The sequence below is a fragment of the Lygodium microphyllum genome, chromosome 17 (genome assembly GCF_053477565.2).
Source record: "Lygodium microphyllum isolate KBCC chromosome 17, Lygodium_microphyllum_v1.1.10, whole genome shotgun sequence".
In the NCBI taxonomy this organism is placed as follows: Eukaryota; Viridiplantae; Streptophyta; class Polypodiopsida; order Schizaeales; family Lygodiaceae; genus Lygodium; species Lygodium microphyllum.
In genome coordinates, this window is record NC_141151.1 from 102,395,584 (window position 1) to 102,405,004 (window position 9,421).

Here is a 9,421-nt window from a genome sequence, read left to right on the forward strand (position 1 = left end):
GGTAGAGAGAGAGAGAGAGAGACAGAGAGAGAGAGGTGGTGGTAGTATTGTAGGCCTGTAGATGGATGCATACGTTAATTTTATTGAGTTACAAGAGAAGAAATCCATTCTCAAACAATTTAAGAAAGAAAAAAAAAGATAACAAAAACAAATTGTTTGTCGTAACGTAGACCAAAAGAAAAACGATGAAGATTGTGATATTCAAGATCGCGAGGTGTATCTTAATCAGCGAGACGAAAACATCGATTGTTTATGGAACACATACGACGCTTTGGCGAGTTTCAATAAGAGATTATTGATCAGACGATCTAAAATTTTGAGCAAACGGTAAGAAAAGTGTATATCAATCATGCATTGTATTCGCAAATTAATTGAATATCATATACAAAAACATTGGAAGTGACGTAAAATTTATTACAGGGAGGTGACGTCTCATCCCAAGGAGGAGTGTAGCCTTTGCGGCCAGCTAGAAGAGTTCGTGGGCATGCGATGGATGGAATGCCTGAGCCAATCCACCACTTGGAAGGTACTACCCAATCTATACTATCAATACCAAAGGAGATAGACAGCCTTCCAAAATTTCCTACAAACTTGGAGCCTGAGATAGAGACAATGATCGATGCATTGATGCCTATGGATATTGAGACATCTTATGTGCTTAGAGAGGAAGCATCCATACCATTATATAATGGGTGCCGAGTATCTCTCTTGAAGACACTCCTTGCACTCCTAAGTGTGCAAGCAAAATACGAGTAAAGTGATGCGTGATCGAGTTGTTCAGGTACCTTCTATGTACACTTCGTTGATTTCTTTTTGGCACCATCATATAAAATAATTGTGCTTTTCAAGGTGTTTTATGAAGTTTTTTTTCAAGTTACTAAAGTATCATATATTACCACTAACAAATACCATGCCTGAGTCTCGTGATGACATACGATATGTTTTATGAAAGCTTGGCATGGACTACAATAGCATCCATGCATGTTTCAATGATTGCATACTGTTTCGAGGAGAATACGAGACTGTGGAGACATGTCCAAAGTATGATGCTTACATGTATTGATAGGACTTGCAAGGGCAAACCATTCCCAAAAAGTTTTTAGACACTTTTCACTTATCCCCCATATACATCACATGTTTCGTACGTTCGGCATTGCGATCTTAACAACGTGGCATGCACAGAATAGATCCATAGATGGAGTCCTGAATATCAACAGATTCGTGGGCATGGAGCCACATTGACTCTACCTTTCCAAGCTTTGCACGAGAGTCAAGGAATCTTTGGCTCGGTCTTGTTATGGATGACGTGAACCCATTCTATCTGCACTCAACTTCTTACATTGTGTGGCATGTAGTCTTTGTTAACTACAGCATACCTTCATGGCTTTCTACAAAGAAATGACACCTCATCCTTAGCTTCCTCATTTTCGGCCGCTACAAAGTCAAGAATATAGACGTGTATCTTTATCCATTAGTCGATGAGCTTAAGATTTTGTGAGAGGAGTGGGTCGCCGTGCAAGATATGAGCAAGCGCGATGGTTGACAATCCACCAATATTCGAGCTATTCTTATGTGTACCATGCATGGATTTTTGGGATTCGAGGAGTGCTCAAGTAAGTAGGCTTCCGTTCTCGTTATATCTATCATAGCTCGTTCAAGTTTGTATTCATTGGATAGAGGTGTTGGGACACATTTGGTTACCTCAGGTTATCATGCATGTCCATTGTGTGGGTCACAGTTAGACTCCCAAAGGTCACGAACCATGAAGAAGATGGTATATCAAGGACACACCACTTTCTTACCGAAGGGTCATGAATTGAGGGAAGGTTTTCTTAGACGGCCTCCAGCACGAATGAATGCCCAAAGCTGATACGAGCAAAAAATGGTCCACACGGAGTCACATCCAAACAGAATGGGACAGTTCTCAATTTTCTATGAGTTGCCATATTGGACCCACTTACAGATCAACCACTTGTTGGATCCCATGCATATTTTCAAGAATGTGGACAGCTTACTATGGGACCACATCATAGGAAAGAGAGACACTACTACAGGGGCACGAATGGATTTGAAGGAGGTAGGCAAGATGGAGGTGCTTTGGCCGCAATTGAGTGCTAATGGTTGCTTGCAACTACCTCACACTCCTTGGGTTTTGTCCACTAAAGAAGAGCGCCTTGTGAAGCAAATTATCAAGTCTATCTGCACTCCAATGGGTATGATGCGTTCTCTCAGGTCCGCATTTTCTAAAGATGACCAATTATCAGGGCTAAAATCTCATGATTGGCATAAGATATGTTGGGTTTGTACTACGAATAGATTGTAAGTGACTTGCGTATTTTGCTATTTGGAGTGTAGTCATTGTTCATAATGCTTCTTCATTTGTGGCAGTTTGTACTACCACGATCACAGGATGCCTCACTCTAGAAATACGTGGGGTGATTTATAGGTTGTCAAATTTAGTGCCATGGATCTCACAGAAAAAGATCAAGACATCCTCTATTGAATCCACAAGGCGGGGAGCAGTGGAGACGGTCTGTCTCTTTGAGAAATACCTACCCACCAGCATGCTCATGATACAAAACCACCTTCTGGTGCATCTTGTAGATGAAGTGGAGATTACTAGATGTGTCCATACGCGATGGATGTTCTTCTTGGAGTGCTTCATAAAAACCCTGAAAGGCTTTGTGCGACAATGAGCTCGGCCAAAAGATAGCATGGCTGAAGGTTGGGTGTCTAAGGCGATAGCGCATATTTCCCAGTGGCTACCAACGGTAGATTTAGACAACAATACGCTATGGTCGCTGAAGGACGATAATAGATTGACCGGAGATGTGGTGGTTTGAAAATGGGATGGAAAAAAGAATGGATACTGAATGGAGGAGAAAGTGAATCGTTTTTGTATGTTACACCATACCTCCATGGAGACATGGCTTCCTAGGTATGAGAAAGCTAGGAAAGATCGAGAAGAAGCGTGATTTGAATTTCGATGTAGTACGTGCCATCAACTGATTTGATATCCTAAGAGCATGGAGGAGATACCACGGTTTATATCAATGCGATGGTTGCATGGAGCTTTGACCATAGCATCTCTCGCAAAGGGACAAAGGTCTCAACTAGGGAGTGGAAATTCTCAAGGGGATGTAGTCCAAAGGTGACGACGTGTTTAGGGTTTGTCGTATCTAGATTTTATATGCAACAACTAATTGAATATTTCAATGTACAGTACAAAATATACAGTGCGGCTTGGTCACGCGGACGGCATTTCCATGTGGAGTGTATCGACAAAATGCACTCCACAACAAATTGTGGTATCATGGCAAAGTTTGAGCAAGAGAGCCGACGACGAGCAACGGATCCAAACACCATTATAGATGAGATGAAGTATTTTGGGAACTTGCAAAGTATTATCATGGTGGATTACCATAGCTTCTCCATGATCCTATTCAACATGCAATGGTTCAAAGTGGTACTTGAAGGATCTGGGGCAACTGTTTGACGAGGTCCATCTGGATTTCTCAAAATAAATTTCAAAAAAAGATGGACGGACTTACGGAAACGTTTGTATTGCTGGCCCATTGTGAATAAGTGGATGAACTCATGTTTTTTTAATTTTATTACGACATGGTACATGTCACAAAAGTTAAATCTCTCTTGTACGTGATTTTGATCATGTAATTTTCTATCCAAACCCCTGACAACCTTGATGGTGGTATGTTGTACCTTCAACTCCCCGAAGTGTGAGAGTATATAATCAAAGCAATGTTCCCAGCATAGATGAGGACAGTATGCAAATAAAGGGGTTGATATTGCAAGGGGTGGAGGTCGCCGAAAGCTTGGGGCATGTAGAGGAGCCAGAATTAGGTAACAATGATGTAAATACAAGAGTCCAAGAATTCTTTGAGAACGAGGTTGACTCATCCTTTTGTGGTGACCTATCTATTGACCTTCCAGTGTGTGTATAGTTTTGTCAAGAGATTGGCATGGAACCATAGGGTACTTCATACTTGGAGCACCCACCTACTCAATTCATTGACAAATCGCTTATAAGGGTACATTTATATTATCGTGCTTTGCTTGATTTATACGGTGCACTTTGATGCTTTAGTTTCCAGTAGACAAGGTCGATGCTCCAGACTTGGGCCGGATGGAGGGAGTAGTTTTGGGGGATGCTACAAACACGTGGATGCAGTGAGCCCGTGGTCGAGGCTCGGGATACAGGTGCTACTCCTCGCTCTCGTGCAGGTTCGAGAGAGTGTGGCTGAGGTGGTTGTTGTGGAGGTATCAACGCAGTGTCTCCATTCCGTCGTTATGCTAGAGTTACGTCACCTATGGGATTTGTCACACCTGTGGGGATGTCTACTCCAATCACTCCAGCTTTTTCTCAGCCATCCATAGGTGGCAGCTCTATGGGTGCTACTCCGAGAGAGATACTACCCCCGTAGGTATACCAAATGTACATGGGTCTCCTGGATATGCCCAGGAGCATGGTTGCAGGTGGGAGAGAACACATCTTAGGCATACCCTAGAGGGGTATGTACACCTTGTAGATGATAGGATACGAGCCAGCATCATGAATGATGAGGAAAGGAGGGTGATGGCTCGTATGAGAGAGTTGTGCCACCAAGTTTTTTGGCACAACGTCTTGGATCATTGAAATAACATACCAGAGGGGAGCAAGGACTACATAGTAGCATCCTTGCATGAGGAGTTTTCGGTACCCACCGTAGTAGATAGGTTTTCCACAGGCTGGATGATGGAGTGCATGCATGCATACATATCACAAGACGATCGGACGCATGCAAGGCACTTAAGAGTGGGGCCTCAAAGCCCAAGTGGCTAGACGCAGATGACTGGCATCGACCTCGAGGGGTCCACTAGGGTTTACCATATGGTACCACATGAGTGTGAGGGAGAGGGGTTATTTAAGGGAAGGAATGTACATTTAGTAAGGTAAGGTCCCATAAATAGGAGGTATATAAGGGGTATTTTCATATATTTCTTACACGCAGGTGACGTCTCATTATTACTACTAGTGAATCCTCCATGGCACTGACTTAGGGAGGAGGCTAAAAATTCTCCAAGACGTTGGAGACAGCAGCGCAAAGTGGCGAGGGCATGACTGGAGGTAGGAGTGGTCCATCACCTTGGGAGTGGTAGGCCACAGGACTTATCTAGAGGACTTTGTAATTTTTTCTTTTGTTCTGCTTGCTTTTTTTTTTGCAATATCCCTTGTACTGACAATCGTGTTTCTAACAGTTGTATTTTGTTTTCTTTACATCACTCCATTATAAAACACGATCCCACCGGCCTAGAGACTCGATATGCAGAGAGACATGGTCTCACTGCATTGATCAACTGATTGTATGCATGCGGCAGCCCAATAAGTCACTCATCTTTCTTGTCTATAGTTACTAATTTAAATTAAAATGCATTATTGTATGGTGGACTGTTGTGTAGTTGTTTCTTTTTTTGTAGAGTTTGTTCAATGCTCCTTTGCGGTGGGACGAGCTTTCAGATAGCGAGGATCTATAGCTCGCCTTAGATCTGTAGAGCACACATCCTCTTCTTTTTTGGTCATGTGATTTATGTAGGCATTTTCTATGCACTATGCTATTATCATCCTTTGTATCTTGCCATGATTGCACCGTCGCTTTCATTACGCGATCTTGTATTTATTTTATATATCAGTCTTATGGATTCAAGTACACTTTGCCTTCATTTTGACGAGCATTGTACACTCTATTGTAACTCTTTTGTATGGCCCAAATAAAGCACATAGTGCTAGCTGCCCTGCCAAAAAAAAAAATCCATGTAATCGTCACTATTAGCGTTGCACATTTGCTATTAGTATCGCAATTAGCATCGCAAATCGTCGTTATATGCGATGTGGATAGTAACACATATAGCGACTGTTCTATGGCATCACTAATACCGACGTTTTTTGCGACGATGGGGATTTTTTTTTAATGAAAATTTTCGTCGCTTTGAACGTCAGTTAAGGCCTGTATCTTGTAGTGTGTGGGATGATGCTAGAGAAAAAAGGAGCATAGATCAAGGTTAGAATAACCATCAACAGCTCTTGGGAAGCATCATCCAACCTCCAATTATGAGACATGTACGTCATAAGGTACGATTTTATGAGTAAGTCATAGATTCTATTTTTTAATGATAAAATTTGGTGAAAATGGTTGCATTGGGTTGCCAATGCTCTGATTTATCAAAAATATTAAAGAAATCAAGAAAAATTAGTCATCCAATTATTTCTTTATAAACACACAAAACCCGCAGCACAATGGTTTAAGGGAAATTATGTGTTTTCAGGTTTTTGTAGTGCATACAGTGTTTGTATGGGATGAAATATAATTCTCAATAAGATCAATCAGTCTAAACTAGTAAATCAGAAAATGTCAGTAATTATCCATAAATAAATAGCAAAAAATAGAAAAATGATAAAATTAAGTTTTTTTAATTCAAAAAATAGAAAAAAGTAAAATTTGTGTTTGTGAATGTATGGTAAGATTGTGAAATGAGGTTTATCCTTAATTCGTCCCTATATTTATGTTAAAGTGGGTTTTTATTACTTTCATGAAGAAAAAATGCATTAAAAATATACTTTAAACCTACTACTGAGTGCACAATCTTAAGCGTGTAGGAAGGAGGGAGGTGTTAAGTTCTCATAATACACTGAATTTTGATGTTTTTCTAATGCATGGCATATAGGATACATGTGGTTTAAAATTAAGAGGGTCCAATAGCACGAGAATGCTCGATGCTAGCCCTAAGCAACCCAACAATCTCGGTTAGAAGAAAGGCATGAAAAGACATGTTTCTGCACCTTCACAATTGAGAGAGGAGTTTTGAGCCCAGAATGTGCCTAAAATTTGCCAAAAAATTTGAAATTTAGGGGAAAAATCTTCGACATCGAAGGCGGCGGCTGCAGCTAGGATGATTTTAAGCACCAAGTGAAAGACGACTTTCAAAAGGTGCCTGAGTGACACTTGTGGATTTTGATAATTTTTTCGACTGCCGTGCAGGATGCCGGGAACTGCCAGTCAGTGCGGGACCTCAAGACAGATGCGTAGAATTTTTCAGAGGTCAAATCAGAGTTCGGACGCGAAAGTTGCCAGAAATTGGCCAAATTTGAAAAGGCGGACATTCGGAGATTAAAGGGGGCTGCCCTTTGGGGCCTTAACCCCCCCAAATTTTCCAACGATGGCGGCAGCATGTCGTCACCCTGTTCAGCGTGCGGAAAACCCCCCCCCCACAAATCGATGAGATGGCTTCAATAGAAGCCATACAACAGATCATAACCGGTAGATCCTCCATCTTTCCTGATTCTATCACCGCCCTTCACACGAGATATGGCTGGCTGAATGAAGAGATCAGAATCTAGTCTTTCTCTCTCCTCCCTCTCTCTCCTCTCTATGGGCTGTTCATGCACAGTATTTTGAAGGAGGATTTGGGAGGGAGATTGAAGGAAACGATGATGGAGATACTGAAAATTGATGTGCAGCATTGGATTGAGAGAAATGGAGGCTCTGTCCGCTGGTCACGCAATCATTCAATGCATCTCAGGTTTCGTAAAAGCATGGTATGACCATTTTTATGAAGGAAATGAAGGGTTTTTGGTATTTTATGATGGTAATGATGTTCTTATTTGATGAAAATTTGTTTGAGTGATGGTTGCATCATGTTTAATTGATGTGTATAAGAAAATCTTGATTTTGCAATGATTTACATGCGCTATTTAATTCCCGCAAAATCCGAAATGTGATTTTTAAGCAGTAAAGTGATAGTTTTGTCATTTCGGGTGGGTGAAATGTATTTGTATGGGGGGAAAATGGAAAATAAATTGAATATTAGTACGCTGAAGTGATTAGAATAAGAAAAAATAAAAAATAGCATATTTTATTGACAAATAAATCAAGAAAGTGGAAAAAACAAGGGAAAAAATAGAAATACACCTCACAAAAATAAGAAAAAATATAATGAGTGTTTGTGGATGTATGGTAGTGGCAAAGCATTAGGTTTAGCCCCAGTTTTCCCTATCTCTTTGTCAAAGTTTGTGATTTACCGCTTTTCATACATCAAAACATGACAAAATGAACCTCTACACCTATGCAACGAAAGCAATACCTAAACATAGGGGGTGGGATGTTTGAATGGTGCGATTTGTGTGCTGATTATTACTAATTTTTTTATGCATTTCATGATATAGAGTTTGGCATATTTTAATTAAGAGGATAGTAGCGCGAGCGTTGTCTCCGTTCTATCCTTACATCGCTACAACGAGTTAGTGAATGAGCATTGGAAAGCCTCGTTGTGCACAACATGTTTCTGATTGAAAATTATGTTTGAGCACTTTAGGATCATCCACTTTTTCATGTGCATGTCAACCACAGTATCAGAATACAAAGAACTGGATGCATAACACATGTTTTCAATTACGATGACCCTCGCTTGAGTGTGGAAAGGCAACCTAAGTTGTAGGATAGACGTTCGTTTCTTGGGGGATTATTTGGTAAGGACACATGGTATCTCCTGGAATACTAAAATGAAAGAGTGGAGTTTGTTCGTTTGTTCTATATGTTGAGCAACGCATCAAGGGGCCAATCCCTACAATGTAGGAGGGCTGCAGTGGGGCCATGGTGATTCCACCGAGAGGTTGCCTCCCATGTATGTGATTATTGTGGCATTTATTGCCAATGTATATGGTTCTCCCTCTGCGGAGTTTATAGAAAGGGAAACGTTGGACTACAAAACTATAAACGTATAGGTTAGGCTTTAGGACAGTTCGTCCTTAGCAGCAGATAGACGCTCTTGGCCCCCGCAAGACCGTGTTGGTGCGTTTGTTTGTCATGAGCATGAGGTCCAGCTAGTGCTATAGCCAATGCCGACCCATTTGAGGTCCCTTCAGTGGTGCGTTTGCCGGGAGCTGCCAACAAGTGGTGGTTCTCGAATCTAGGGTTTTTAGGGACCAAAAAGTTGGTTTATGTCCTCTGACAAGGACCCTCAAGCTGAAATACAAAAAGCAGAATGTGCTAAGAGGGCTAGACGACGGTTGGAGATTGTAAGACGCTATTCTCCTCAAAGGAGCAGCCCGATATGCATAAAAGGCAGTGATCTTAGTAACCCAACTGCTGCACATAGTCCTTTAGGTGCAGGAGGAAGCGCAAGTTCTTCCTCTCTTTCATCAAGTCAACCCACTTCAAGTGGGGGTGTGATCCCATCAGTCCAAACTCCTATTGTCTATCAGATTGTCGTCATGGCACAACCCATTGCAGTTCCTGCAGGGACTCCGAATCTACCAGCTTTAGGAGTTCCTTTGCCCATTTTTAATGGGTTAACCGAAGAAGATGTAGAGTTTCACATTTGTGAATTCCAAAGATTAATGTTTAATTACCGCATCCAAGATGAGGGA